Source organism: Hyperolius riggenbachi, chromosome 7 (genome assembly GCF_040937935.1).
Source record: "Hyperolius riggenbachi isolate aHypRig1 chromosome 7, aHypRig1.pri, whole genome shotgun sequence".
Lineage (NCBI taxonomy): Eukaryota > Metazoa > Chordata > Amphibia > Anura > Hyperoliidae > Hyperolius > Hyperolius riggenbachi.
Genome location: NC_090652.1, coordinates 308,956,421 through 308,970,772, shown reverse-complemented (window position 1 = coordinate 308,970,772; position 14,352 = coordinate 308,956,421). Strand labels below are relative to the sequence as shown.

General features: G+C 43.4%; 1 long non-coding RNA gene across 1 annotated transcript in view; it reads left to right on the top strand.

Annotated features, from left to right (window-relative positions):
- The first annotated feature begins 2,250 nt into the window (after positions 1 to 2,250).
- LOC137525911 (uncharacterized) overlaps positions 2,251 to 14,352 on the top strand; it is a 43,824-nt gene continuing 31,722 nt past the window's right edge. Inside the window, exon 1 of the long non-coding RNA XR_011023060.1 lies at positions 2,251 to 2,339. This is a non-coding gene — a long non-coding RNA (uncharacterized lncRNA). The remainder of the gene's footprint in view (positions 2,340 to 14,352) is intronic.

Genomic DNA, 14,352 nt, shown 5'->3' with positions numbered 1-14,352 from the left:
CAACAGCTAGTTGAAGCACCATAGGCAGCAAAAACCTGAAATAACTGTGCCCTGTGTGACAGTCTTTTACAATATTGTGGAGAAATGTTGGCCTACTTTTCTTCACAACATTGCTTCAGTTCATGGAGGTTTTGCGGGCATTCATTCATCCACCGCTATTTCAAGATTCTTTAACAGCATTTATGTTGGGTTGAGGTCTAGACTTTGGATCATTACAACACCGTGATTACTTTCCTCTTCATCTATCATGTTGTAGATTTGTGGGTGTACTTGAGATTATTGCCCTGTTGCATGACCCAGTTTCAGCCAATAATACGCTGTCACACAGTAGGCCTCATTTTGTTTGTTTGTAACTCTGTTTTTATTCAATATCAAAAATGAAATCGGTTACAAACAGTAACATGACGCATATAACAGTAGTTAGGGATCTTATGTTACATGGGTCAAACAGTTTTTGGTCTAAGAGCAGGAAAGAGAGAATTTTGATGACAAGATCTTTAGTCTAAGGATTTAGACTCGGACAATTTTCCTATGTGAAGAGGAGTTTATAAGTCCATTCAGGTAAAGCCAACAGACAATTAAATATCGGATCCTGGATTCCATTTGTGATAGGTAAGAGAAACAGTAACATATGTCTTAATCATAATAAAACATTAGTTGTATAATAAGAGGGAAGGTTGAGAATATTCTAAAGACCTAAGGTGAGGTCTATATTAGTAGGTCTCATTAGTAGAGAAAAGTACAGAAAAGAGAATAGAGGAGATCGAGTTAGAAAATCGAGATGAGAGAGGTCACAATGCTCAGAATCCTAGCATGGATAATAGAGAAAATGTATTATCTAAAGAGTAGGAAGGGCAAGGAGCCCAAAACACTTGTGCAAAAGCCCATACACTTACTTTAATAGTAGTTGGGTGTCTCGACAGTTCCAGAATATCTAAGATACTTTGTGCTCAAGTCAGTTAAAATGAGAGGGAGGTTGAGAGGATCAGGGAGGTATATAATCTGAGATATATTGAGACCAAGGATCCCAGGTCTTTCGGAATTTATGTTGTGTATTTCTCAAGGAAGCAGTCATTTTCTCCATATATTTAGTCCATTTTATTTTATTGAATATCTCAGAAGTAGTGGGGGGAGCTATCATTTTCCATGCTGAGGCTATAGATAGCCTGGTAGTTGTCAGGATATGGGTGATTAAGCGCATCTTGGGAGAGATGTTCCAGAGATCCTTTATACCCATAGCCTCTCCAGCAAGTATCTGGAGCATTAGGGTATATTTTGGAGAGTACCTCTGGTGGTAAATACCATCAAAAGATTATTTTACAAATATTTTCCTTGACTTGGGTGCACATAGAGGAATGTTTGGCATTGTACCAGATTTCTTCCCATTCTTCAATACTTATATTCATAGTGAGAGCAGAGTTCCATTTGGTCATATATGGATGGGATGGTATTAATGTACCGGATTTAGTATGAAGATGGGAATACATCTGAGAAATGAGTCCTTTTTGGTGGCCTTTGTGCAGTAGGCCTCATTTTTAACTCTAGAATATTTAATTATACAATAGTGTTCATGGATGACTCAATGAACGCAAGATGCCCGTGTCCTGTGGCTGAAAAACAAGTCTAGATCATAATCTTTCCAACACTGCTTGGTAGTTAGTTTGTCATATTTTGCTGATATGCTTTATTTGGCCTTTCACCAAATGTGGTACTTTTCATTATGGCCAAATATTTCCACTTTGCCCAAAGGACATTGCAACTTTTAAAACCTAAGCTGTGCTGCCATGTTTTTTTCAGAAGGATTATTGCAACCCTTCCAAACTATCCATGCAGGGGCGTAACTATAGCCCCTGCAGCATCTGCAACTGCAGTGGGGCCCGGAGCTCATGGGGGGCCCGTCTGTGCCGGCTTCTTACTAGTATAATAGTGCCTGACTGCTGACAGCAGCGAGGGTGGATGGCAGGACAAGCCGGAAGGTGTGAGTAGTGACGCAGTGCAGAGCTGAAGTGCCGACATGTGTGGGGAATTCGTGCTGCTGCTCAACATATACCAGTGAGGAAAGGAAGGGTGAGATTACAGCCGGGCTCTGAACTTGGCATCAGCTGCACATACTGTGTGCTTATAGCAGACAGACAAAGCCACGGGAGTGCTGCGAGCAGTGAGTATGCAAATGAGTGACCCCTGCAGATCACTCTGCTCACCTCTGACCTTTCTCTATGCTATCTTCTCCTGCACTGCCGCTGTTTGCTTCACACACACACCCCGCTGAAGGCAATTTAAGCCGTCCAGAGTGGGTGCTCTTTCTCCTCCCCCCACCAGCAGCAAAGGGAATGTTTGAGGTATTTTTGAGGAATTTCAATGCAGTTGTACTACTTTATGGCTTCCTGCAACTTGCCTGTTAGTTTTCTGTCTCCCCATTCACAAAGCTGATGTTTCTGCATGTTTGACTCTTGCATCTCTCACTCCCCTGACATGTCTCTCTGTGTTTCTGTGTGGCTTTCTCCCTCTCCCTGTGTTTCTTTTTAGTGTGGTCCATCCCCATGGCTGTTTTCTCAATCCTGTCAATTTCACTACTAAGGATGAGCGTTTGAATTTGGAACACTGTTCTGAATGCTTCAAATCTGAATGTTTACATATTTGGACTGCGGTGAGGGGATTTAATACACCCTTTTTGCCACCTCTGCCCCCAGCGCTCCATGTTTAGTTCCAGGCAGCTCTCTGATTCTTCCTCAATCACAGCCTAAAGGAGGAAGTGTCAGAGAGCTGGAACGCAATGTGTAGTGCAGCAGGATGCGGCAGCACTAAGGGTGAGTTAAATTTCCCCTGCCGCTGTCCAAATATGTAAAGAATCAAAATCGAAGCATTCAGAACGCTGTTCCAAATTCAAACGCTCATCCTTATTCGCCATCCACAATGTCACTATCTCTCCCTCTCTGTCACCTCCTCTCGTCATGTGGCTTTCTATCCCTCACTGTATCACTACCCCACCTCTGTCCCTCCGTCATGTGGCTGTCTTTTGCCCTGTACACACGATAGATAAAACTCAGCTGAGGAGGTCGTTAACGTTGCCATTATATTACTGCAGCTAAACCTAACCCTACTCTCACAGAGAACTCTCCCTGTCTAACTACCCTCCTCCCCCCACCTAACTGTAAAAACCCTCCTTCCTGAAGCCTAACCTTAACCGTCCTCCCTGCCGCAAACAACTAAAAATGTTAGTTGCTGTAATTGGTTATAGATTGTAGCCACAGTTTACATAAACCCCAAACTTCAAATAGCAGGTACCGAAATTTCTATGTATAATACTATGAGCAGTTATGGTGGCACCCAAACTTCCTGCTTCCGGAGGGGCCCCATCCAAAAGTTTTGCAGGGGGGCCCAGACATTTCTAGTTACGCCCCTGTATCCATGTGTGTTCAGTCTTTTTCCGATTACACTGTCATGAACTTTAATATTTAACATGCTAACTAAGATCGTGTAGAGTAGTTCTCTAGGTACTTTGAGCATTGCACAGTCTAAACATGTGGTGAATTTGCTGGAAACCTTCGAACATTGTTAGCTGTCTTGAACGTTTTCCACTAGTGAATAATCTTACTCACTGGATAATTATAGACTTCATATTGCTTGGAAATAACCTTTTGAATCCTTCACAGGTTTTTGAATAATTACTTCTTTATAATAATTTCTGATGTTTTTCCTTCTTTTTTAGTTAGATCAGAACTTCCTCTCACCATTTTGCCCAATATTGGACTAATGGCTTTTCCCTCATCTATGGTGAGGGAGAAGGGTGTGGGAACTATAGGCACCCCCTCCCTCAGTTCCCCCACAGGGTAGTGCAGTGTAGCAGTGTAATATTTATTTGCTTCAAAGCTGCATTAGGTGTTGTTTGTTCTTGCTATGTTCTATTGTGAGAAAATATTCACAAAAATACAATTCATTTCACTTAAAAAGTCAAATTTTACATTATTTTTTGCGAAATTAATGCAAACAGAATATCTGAATCTTTACTCATCACTGACTTGCATATCTCTGGCTCTGGATCACATGACATGCTTCAGCACCAAAAGTATGCAAGCAGAGAGCTGCAACTGAGAGGCAGAACAGACAATGCTGTGCTGGCTGGAGCAGGTAAATGTAATGCTCCACTATTCTGCAGCTTGTGGAGAAAGGAAAGTTCAAGGGGGAAGAGGAAGGGATAGGTAGAGGTTTTTTGGAAAATGCTTAATAGGCTGTGTGTGTGTGTGTGTGTGTGTGTGTGTGTGTGTGTGTGTGTGTGTGTGTGTGTGTGTGTGTGTGTGTGTGTGTGTGTGTGTGTGTGTGTGTGTGTGTGTGTGTGTGTGTGTGTGTGTGTGTGTACGTGTTGGGGGGTGGGGGATACTGTAGGAAAAGGAGGATTGGTTTTTAAAGAGTAACTATTAGGCATAAAATCAAAAATCAATTCATTATTTTTTATGGTAAACAAATAATAAGGATGATAACCAGTCAATCCAAAAGTTAAAAATCTCTCTTAATTTTCTTCTCAATAGAATATAATTTATCAGGTCCCCTGGCTCTTATCTGGAACATCTGCCGAGAAAGAGAAGTTGAAGTGCATGCTGGTTGTTTTTTTTCCCTCCCCCGTTCTCCTAAAACATAACTAATGCAGCCTGATTGGCTGAAGTTTCTTTCACTCCCGGTTTCCCACTCCCACGCCTCTTTTCCTCTCTGATTGGCCAATATTTCTTGTGCTGAGAAGCTGAGAAAGTGATTCAGCTGAAATCCAATCCATACAGATAAACCAGGTCTGCAAAGTTACACAATGATTTGTGAGGATGCACTTCTTACTGCAGAGCTGTGTGGGAGTGTCTGAAGACTAAAAGGGGGGCGTACACACATACATACATACATGCATGCATACATACATACATACACAATCAGGCAGAGGAGAGGAAACAGAGTAAGGGAGGAAATGACATCAGGATTGGCTTCAGACACAGGGTTTCTAAGATGGAAACTGACAGTAACAGAATTCTCATTTACTATATATAACTCATTGAAATCAAAATGTGGACAGTGCAATACATATGTTATGTAAGTAGAGCAATTATTTATTTACTTATATGTGTTGTTGTTTTCTCTGACATAGTATGGCTAAGAGTTCCTCTTTAAGGTAGGGATGCCTCGTGTGTGTTAGTTACATCCTCTATATACAACAGTCCCGGCAGTACACCATGAGCTGTGCTGTAGGTGAGAGCTGATAGTAATGTATTACAATTGGCACTGTGTAGTTTGCTGGGGATCTATAAATCAGTAACATAACAGCATCTTATTGTGATAACAATTCACAGACCTGTACATCACAACTCGTGCTTTGCTTTGTTCATAGCTTGTCCTCGCAGTCCCATCTATCGGCGTCTGCCGGGAAGGAGGCTATATTGGGTAAACCCCTTTGTGAGATTATCTCTCTTATTACCTCCTGCTGGGCCGGCACAAAAGTAAATTGATTAACTCGAGGATTTGTGGCCCATAAATAGGTCAGAATCTGGTTTGATTTGCTGTTTGCTAGATTAAAAATAAGATAAATAAATAAATAACAGTAAATCCTGTCGGGCTGTATTTCTACAAAGCAGCCTGAACTATTGTAGCTTGACCTCTTCTTTTCCTATTTCCTCTGCAGCCAACCTGTGTGTCTGAAAAAGACAACAACATCAGTTCAGGTGACAATAGTTCTTCAGCCATGGTCCATATTCAGGTTCATAAAGGTGGTTATACATCTCTCTACTTAGCAGCCGATCGATCATCTGATTCAATATTTATTATCAAATTGGATGAAAATCGGTGCAGACAAGAGCATGCCCGATCGATGATGCAACCGATTTTGAAATTGGTCCCAGGTATCGATTGGACATGCTGCAAGATGTCGGGCCGTTGTGGTCGATCGGGTCCGTGGTGATAATGGCGAGCGATATTGGACGAGTGATGAATGGTACAGAAACCACGGCGCTGTCCCCCTAATGTTAAATGCCCCCCCCTCAGTGCACGGTACAATATACTTTACCTGCCCATGTCCGCTGCTGGCTCTGGGCTCTGTCTGCAATACACATACATGCATCCCATGTGGCTGCCAGCATAACGTGGGCACATGTGTGATGTCACACGCGTGCCCACTTCTGCATTGTCCGGGCTCATATATTAAAGTGGATCCAACATGATAAACTAACTATAACAAGTAACGTGTCTGTATATCTTATCTAAAGTTTAGATAGTTTACTCAGAAAATCTAGTTGCAAACAGCTTCAATAGTTTCATGTTTATTTCTTCCTGTGATACAATGACAGCGGCCATGTTTTGTTTGTCACATTACACACAGGCAAGCTGCAACTGCATCTCCAGCCCTCAGCTCACTCCCCTCTCCTGCTCCCTCCTCCCCTCTGCCTTTGAAATGTATGGCTAGTAACTTCCTGCCCAGACTGAGCTCCCATAAGACCTTGCTACATAGAGTGCCAAGACACTTTGAGTTGTGGGCGAGGCTTGTTTAGTTTATAGGGAAATAGAGTATTAACCACTTAACAACCGCCTAACGCCGATAGGCGGCGGCAGGTCGTAAGTGGATTTCCATGGAAGCGGGCGCTCGTTCGAGCAACCGTTCCATGTCAGTTCACAGAGGGTGTCTCTGTGAACAGCCTGCAAGCCTCCGATCGCGGCTCGCAGGCTAAATGTAAACACGGAAGAATTCTTCGGTGTTTACGTCGCACGGCGCTGCTGCGCAGCAGCGCCGTAAAGAGATTGGCGATCCCTGGCCTCTGATTGGCCGGGGATCGCCGGCATCTGATAAGCCGGGGATCGCCGGCATCTGATAGGCTGAAGCCTATCTGAGGCGGTACAGGACGGATCACTGTCCTGTACCGCCCATGGGAAGGAGGGGAGGGAGGGAAAGAGAGGGAGGCCGAATATCGCTGCGGAGGGGGGCTGTAACGATTGGGTGCTGCTACTTAGATGTCTGATTATTGGGTGATCTGCAGTATCACCAATAACGCAGACACTATACCTGATTATGTGGTGATCTGCAGAATCACCAATAATGCAAGTATAGCTCACAATGTACTGTGTGATAGTGATTGGTGCAACAGTAAACAATAAGAAGATAGAGCCTCCCAGAGGAGCTGGGAGGCCTAGCAACACTGTACTTTAATAGTTTGACTGAACCTTACCAGAGGGGCTAGTAAGGTACTATCCGTGCAGGTAATGGCTATATAAAGCAAGACTTTACCAGAGGAGCTGGTAACGTACTGTCAGAATACATGCCTGTATACTTTAACCGGACCTTACCAGTGGAGCTGGTAAGGGACTACAGTGAACGTAGCTATGAAGTAGGTACAAGGCAAGATCCTATAAGTAAGTACTGGTGGGCACTAACTGAGAACAACGCTAGTCCTCACCAGAGGAGCTGGTGGGTACTAGCTATAACAGAACTGGATAGTTTGACAAGACCTTACCAGAGGAGCTGGCAAGGTACTATCAGACACAGTAACTGTATCGTTTGGCAAGACCTTACCAGAGGAGCTGGCAAGGTACTATCAGTAACAAGTGTCACCTCACCAGTGGAGCTGGTGGGTAATACTACAAACACCTCACCAGTGGCAGAGGACCACTGGTGAGAGGAGTGGTCAGGCAAGGTTGGGCAACAGAGAGGCAGTATTAGTACAGAAACGACAGGCAGGAGAATAGTAGGTAATCAGGCAGAGGTTCAGCAACAAGGGTCAGATAGGCAGGAGTACAGAATCAGTAAGCAAATGCGAGGTCAGAGAATAGCCAGAATCATACACAGGTAATCAAATAGTAACAATATACAATAGTCCTAGTCTTGTGTGAAATCCCTGGTTTCCTCCCAGATCAAAGCACACCGGATACTAGTCTAAAGTCTGAGCGCTAACACGAAGTATTCACGACAGCAGACAGCTTGTTAATGGAGAACGGAGGCTTAAGAAACAGAGGACGGCTCTCAGCCGCGCCCAGCTCGGAAACAGCCAATCCGAGCGACGAGAGTCACCTCTGACATCAGCCGACCGGCAGGTCAGCTGAGGCGCCTTCTCCCAGCATAAAGGTCCTGTCTCCACGCGCGCCCGCACGAGACAGCGACCCTATGAGCTGATGACAATACCGTTCCTGGTGTGCTAGACGCCGACGGAACGGATGAGGTCTGGGAAGAGTGAACAAAGGCGGCTGCGGGTACACCCTGCATTCCTACAAATGTTACAGGGGCTTTGAGGAGCCCCCCCCCCCGCTAGGCCACACAGAGCGGCGGTGATCAGACCCCCCCAGCAGGACATCCCTCTAGTGGGGAAAAAAGGAGGGAAGTCTGATCGCCCTGCCTCAATCCTAATCTGTGCTGTGGGCTGAAGAGCACACCCAGCACAGATCAGCCAAAAATAGCCCGGTCCTTAAAGAGACACTGAAGCGAAAAAAAAATTATGATATTATGATTTGTATGTGTAGTACAGCTAAGAAATAAAACATTAAGATTAGATACATCAGTCTAATTGTTTCCAGTACAGGAAGAGTTGAGAAACTCCAGTTGTTATCTCTATGCAAACAAGCCATTAAGCTCTCCGACTAAGTTAGTCGTGGAGAGGGCTGTTATCTGACTTTTATTATCTCAACTGTTTCTGGACTATTTACTTTTCCTCTGCTAGAGGAGAGGTCATTACTTCACAGACTGCTCTGAAAGACTCATTTTGAATGCTGAGTGTTGTGTAATCTGCACATATAGAGTGATGCAATGTTAGAAAAAACACTATATACCTGAAAATAAAAGTATGAGAATGTTTTCTTTGCTGCTAATCTTCTAGTAATTATTCATAGTACACAACCAATTCATTATATCATATTTTTTTTTTTTTGCTTCAGTGTCTCTTTAAGTGGTTAAAACAAAACAAAAAAAAGTATTTGGCTTGAGGAATGCCCTATAAACTATTTGTAAGGAACACAATTATGCAATGAGTAAAAGTTTATCTCGGATCCACTTTAAGTAAAGCAAGCAAGCATCTTTGAAATCCCATACAGCGCTATTGGTCTTTTAACAGACCAATGAGAATTTTCATTGGTCTGGTAAATGACCAATAGGGGGCACTGGATGGAATTTTGAATATGCTCCCTGGCTTGCTATACTCAGTAAAGCAATGGCTGGGGAGGAGCATGAAGTTTGCGGCACTGTTTCTTGGTCATCCGGGCAGGGATTAATGCATGCAGCCTTCTCCGTTGCTCTCTGGGTATCGAGAGAATATGGAGTTGGATCATTGGATCCCAGTAGTGACAAGAGGTTAAAGAGGCTTAGGAGGTGGGACCCCACGTGATTTATTTTTCAAAATTTAACTTTTTACTGGTCAAATGAAAGCTTAATTTACCAGGGATCATTACACAACAACATTGAGGCTGTTCAGTGATCCCTGGCCAAAACGTTGCCAGTTTAGGTGGTCATTATAACCACCTGGAAACCCAGCATGAGATTCCATGCTCTTTCTTTTGGATGTACGATTATGATAGGTTGATACATTATCAATCATTTAACCACATTTTTTAAGTCAGCAGTCATTGATTTCAGTGTAAAATATGAAAGCAAATTTTCTGGAAAGCGAATGGGAAAGATTTTGTGAATGGAGAAAATTAGTGAAATGTTAATTGTAAACACGAATGCCAAATGGTCATTATTTGCAGGGATTCAGGAACTGTTTGACGGCAAACATGTTCTTTCACATGTCTTGTTATATAGAGAAATTATGTTATTTAAAAAAAGTCTATAAACCATACACAAATTCCGGATTGTAATTTGCAATTATGATGCAAAATTGTAATGCAAAATTTTGGGGGAAAATGAATTTGCTTTTTAAACATAATCAGGAACCAACATTTTATAATTTTGCATAATTTTCACATAATTGTGTGCTGACTTTAATAGCAAAGCAAAGCAATGCATGTTACGGAGAAGAGGGCGGAACAAGTCAAACAAATAATTTTTTGAGAAAATTGATTTTAAAAATGCAAAGGAGTAACCCAGCAGTTCAGGGTGACCCAAACCACTCGGAATGTATAGGTGGATAAAAGAGACTGAAAAGACCTACTACTAAAAAAAGCAAAGCTTGGTGTAATTTGCCTTCTTAAAACAGAAGGAAATCTGCAATAATTCAGCTATAAGGGAACATCTGTGGTTACCCACAATGCACCACTACTGAATATGCAAATTATCCCTTTTTACCCTTGGTAAGCCAAGCAAGCATCCAGAACCACTGGTGTATAGCAAGCCTATAGCTTTACATTTTACACAGTCATATCAAACCCACATGTGACAGCCTGTTTCAGGCTTTTGGTCCTCATCAGTACATGGCAAGGATTGATATGGCTGTATGAGATAGGGCTTGGACCAACACAACAGAGTAACCAAGCAGCTCAGGGTGACCCAAACCACTCGGAATGTATAGGGGGATAAAAGCGACCAAAAAGCCCTCCTACTAATAAGCAATTCTTGGTGGAATTTGCCTTCCTAAAACAGAAGCAAATCTGCAATAATTCAGCTATAAGTGAACATTTGTGGTTACCCACAATGCACTGCTACTAAATATACAAATTATCCCTTTTCACCCTTAGTAAGCCAAGCAAAGGAAACAATGCAAAGGAAAATGGAAAGGAAAATATATTTTTACACTTAGAAAAATGACAATTTAAAAAACATTTTTCCTTTGCATTTTTAAAAGCCATCCTCTCAAAAACTATGTTTTTTTTTCCTTATTCCCACTATTCATGTTAATACACATAGCAATTTGGTGATAATAGCATGTAAGGGGGCTTTGCTATTAACCACTAGAATTGGCACAAAATTATGCAAAAATGATGTGAAATTAAATTACTAATGGATTATAGAAAATCAATTGAATGCCCAAATCATAATTACGTATAGGTGTAATTGCCAAAAATTGGTTTTTAAACATAGGCCCGGTTTGCCTATGTCTAAAAACAGCACTAGTTACAAGAAAGCATGGCATATAAAATATATATTTTTTTTCTGGCATGTCTAAAAAATTACAGCTGATAGCAGATTGAGATGGAAATGTAATGTTCAGTAACAATAAAAAGCACTAAAACTCAGTAACAAGGAAATGTCCAAAAGGGGAAGCATATGCAGCACTTTAAGTCACATCAAGTTATCCAAAGTAGAATTTAAGTTGCATTCTTTATGTTAAGGCATACTCTGCAAAGTGCTGCAAAACTAATGTTCGCTCTTTACAAATGCTGAGGGCATATTTTCTTTTAAAGACCTAGATCAGCTCTTGTATATACACTATTCTGTGGAATGTATCATCATTTGCAGTGCACTAGCATTTGTACATTGCACTAAACATAAACCGTTTTAGTATTACTGAATTATTATTATTATTATTATTATTATTATTATTATTATATTTTCAGCTTAGCTAGGTTTGAAGTGTGGATGTCCTGTTCTTATGTCAGATACTGCTTAGCTGGTCTATGCTGCAGCCTATCAGCTGTCTAAACCTTCCTTATTTTATCATCACCAACAGGAGGAAGTCAGGGAGGAGCTCTGAGAAAGCATTAGCCAATCTTTCCTTCTAAGCACACAGCTGACCCCACCCATCTCCTCCCTGTGCTGCACAGAAAGGAACTGAGGGAGAAAGTGGGTGGGGTCAGGCAATGGCTCTGTGCAGAGGAAGACACTCCCACTCTCCTGAAGGTGCGTACACATGCACTACCGCCGCCAACTAATGGTCCGTCAGACCCTCCCGCTGGGCGGACTTTTAGCCAACAGTAGCACATGTGTACGTGCTGTCGGTGGACTGATAAGGCTGTTTCTGAACGATCCGCTGAGCACACACACACTACTGGCGGCTGAACGTCCCCCCAGTGGGAAGGTCTGACGGACCCGTCGTTGCCGCATGTAGTGCGTGTGTATGCACCTTGACAGCTCTCTACGTTGTCCTGTCCACAGATATCTGGCTCAAATTACTGACTTTGTTTTTTTTTTTTTTTTTTTTTTGTTTTGTTTGTTTTTTTGTCTTGAATAGTTGCTTCAGATATAAAAATTGTGTGACTAATGGCATAGTGTCCTATTCATCTCTGCAAATAATGATCAAAAATGCAGAGTTCAGGATTTCCACTGTGAAACAGGACTAAACCACTTCAACAGAGTAAAGACATTTATACCAATATACTGTATAGATCAGGCATGGGCAAACTTGGCCCTCCATCTGTTGCGAAACTACAAGTCCCACAATGCGTTGCAGGAGTCTGACAGCCACAGTCATGACTCATAAAGGCAAATGCATTGTGGGATTTGTAGTTCCTTAACCTCCTTAGCGGTAACCCCGTGTGTGACACGGGGTAAGCCGCCGGAGGGTGCCGCTCAGGCCCTGCTGGGCCGATTTACTTAATTTTTTTTTTGCTGGACGCAGCTAGCACTTTGCTAGCTGCGCCAGCACCCCGATCGCCGCCGCCGCGCGCTCGATCGCCGCTATCCGGTGCGGCGCGCGCCCCCCCCCAGACCCCGAGCGCTGCCTGGCCAATCAGTGCCAGGCAGTGCCGAGGGGTGGATCGGGTCTCCCAATGACGTCCCGACGTCGGTGACGTCATTCCGCCCCGTCGCCATGGCGACGGGGGAAGCCCTCCAGGAAATCCCGTTCTTTGAACGGGATTTCCTGATCGCCTATCGCCGGAGGCGATCGGCGGGGCTGGGGGGATGCCGCTGAGCAGCGGCTATCATGTAGCGAGCCCTCGGCTCGCTACATGATTTTAAAAAAAATAAATAAAAAAAAAAACTGCTGCGCTGCCCCCTGGCGGTATTTTTCATACCGCCAAGGGGGTTAACAGCTGGAGGGCCAAGGTTGCCCATGCCTGGTATAGATCTAGGTCTGTAGGTTTGCTGTTGTGATGAAGCACTGTGCCTTCCAAAAAATACAATCCAAAATTCAACTGCACTCCTTCTAATACCTGATGCAGGACTAGTATAACTGTGACAATCCCCCACAAGTATGTCATCCACCATAGGTGCAGACTCTCACTGCCAAGGTCTGTTATCGCCTTGAGGGTTTCAGCGCCATGCCGCTATCTCCAGCACTTCGTCCATCCTACCCTTATTACAGGGGCCTGATCTGTGCGCACCTGCCGGTATGCTTCTGCTTCCACTACAGGTGCGTAATAGTATCCCACCCAACCCTCATCACAGGAGCTATAAGTATGTCTGCAGCTTTCAACGGCTCCCATCCAGTCACACAAAAGACATAATAATTGGTATAGTGTGATACCATTAAAATGTACCCGAGACGGGGGGATATTAAGAATGCATACCTACCTGGGGCTTACTTCAGCCCCCTCCAGCCTGTTTGTTCCCTTGCCACCATCCTCCGCTGCCTGCAGCATCCGTAACTGGCCCCGGGTAAGTTGTCTAGTTGGCACAGGCGCAGTCAGGCTGTGCACACTCCACAGTCACTCTTCCAAGCAAGGCCAGGAGCATTCCCTCGCCTGCGCAGTACAACTGCAGGCCATTCCCAGCCACAGGAGCACGACACAGGAGCGTGCACAGACTGACTGCGACTGCACAGTATGCCCCGGACTGGAGGCAGCGAAGGCGGCGGCAAGGGAGCAATCAGGCCGGAGGTGGCTGGAAGAAGCCCCAGGTATGTATACTTTTTTTTATATCCCCCCTCCCCACCTCAGGTTTACTTTAAAAGACCACTTTTGCGAAAATCGGAAAATTAAAAAATGCATGTAAACACATTCACATAAGGAGTACATTTCTTCCAGAGTAAAATGAGCCATAAATTACTATGCTGTTATGTTGTTGTCACTTACAGTAGGTAGTAGAAATCTGACAGAACTGACAGGTTTTGGAGTAGCCCATCTCCTCATAGGAGTTTCTCTGGGTTTTCTTTATTTTCAAAAGCCCTAAGCAAATGGCAGCTGCTCTGTCAACTGTCAAAAAAGTGTACAGCGAGCAGGGAGGCTGGACAGTATATAGTTTTCAGGGAGTGTTTTTATAAAGAATAAAGGCCATGCTGAGAATACCCATGAAGAGATGGACCCAAAACCTGTCACTTCTGTCAGATTTCTACTACCTACTGTAAGTGACAGCAACATAGGAGAAAAGTAATTTATGGTTCATTTTACTCCGGAAAAATTTACTTCTTATTTGTATGTGTTTATATGTATTTTAAATGATAAGATTTTTGAGATAGTGGTCCTTTAAAATGATTAAAAACTAGTTAAAAAAAAACGTACAAACTTGGAGCTAGGTACATCGCATAGAGTATTCGCTCAGGCTTTCCTCCATGTCGCTCCAGATCGACGCTCTGGCGTTCGCCTCGGCTA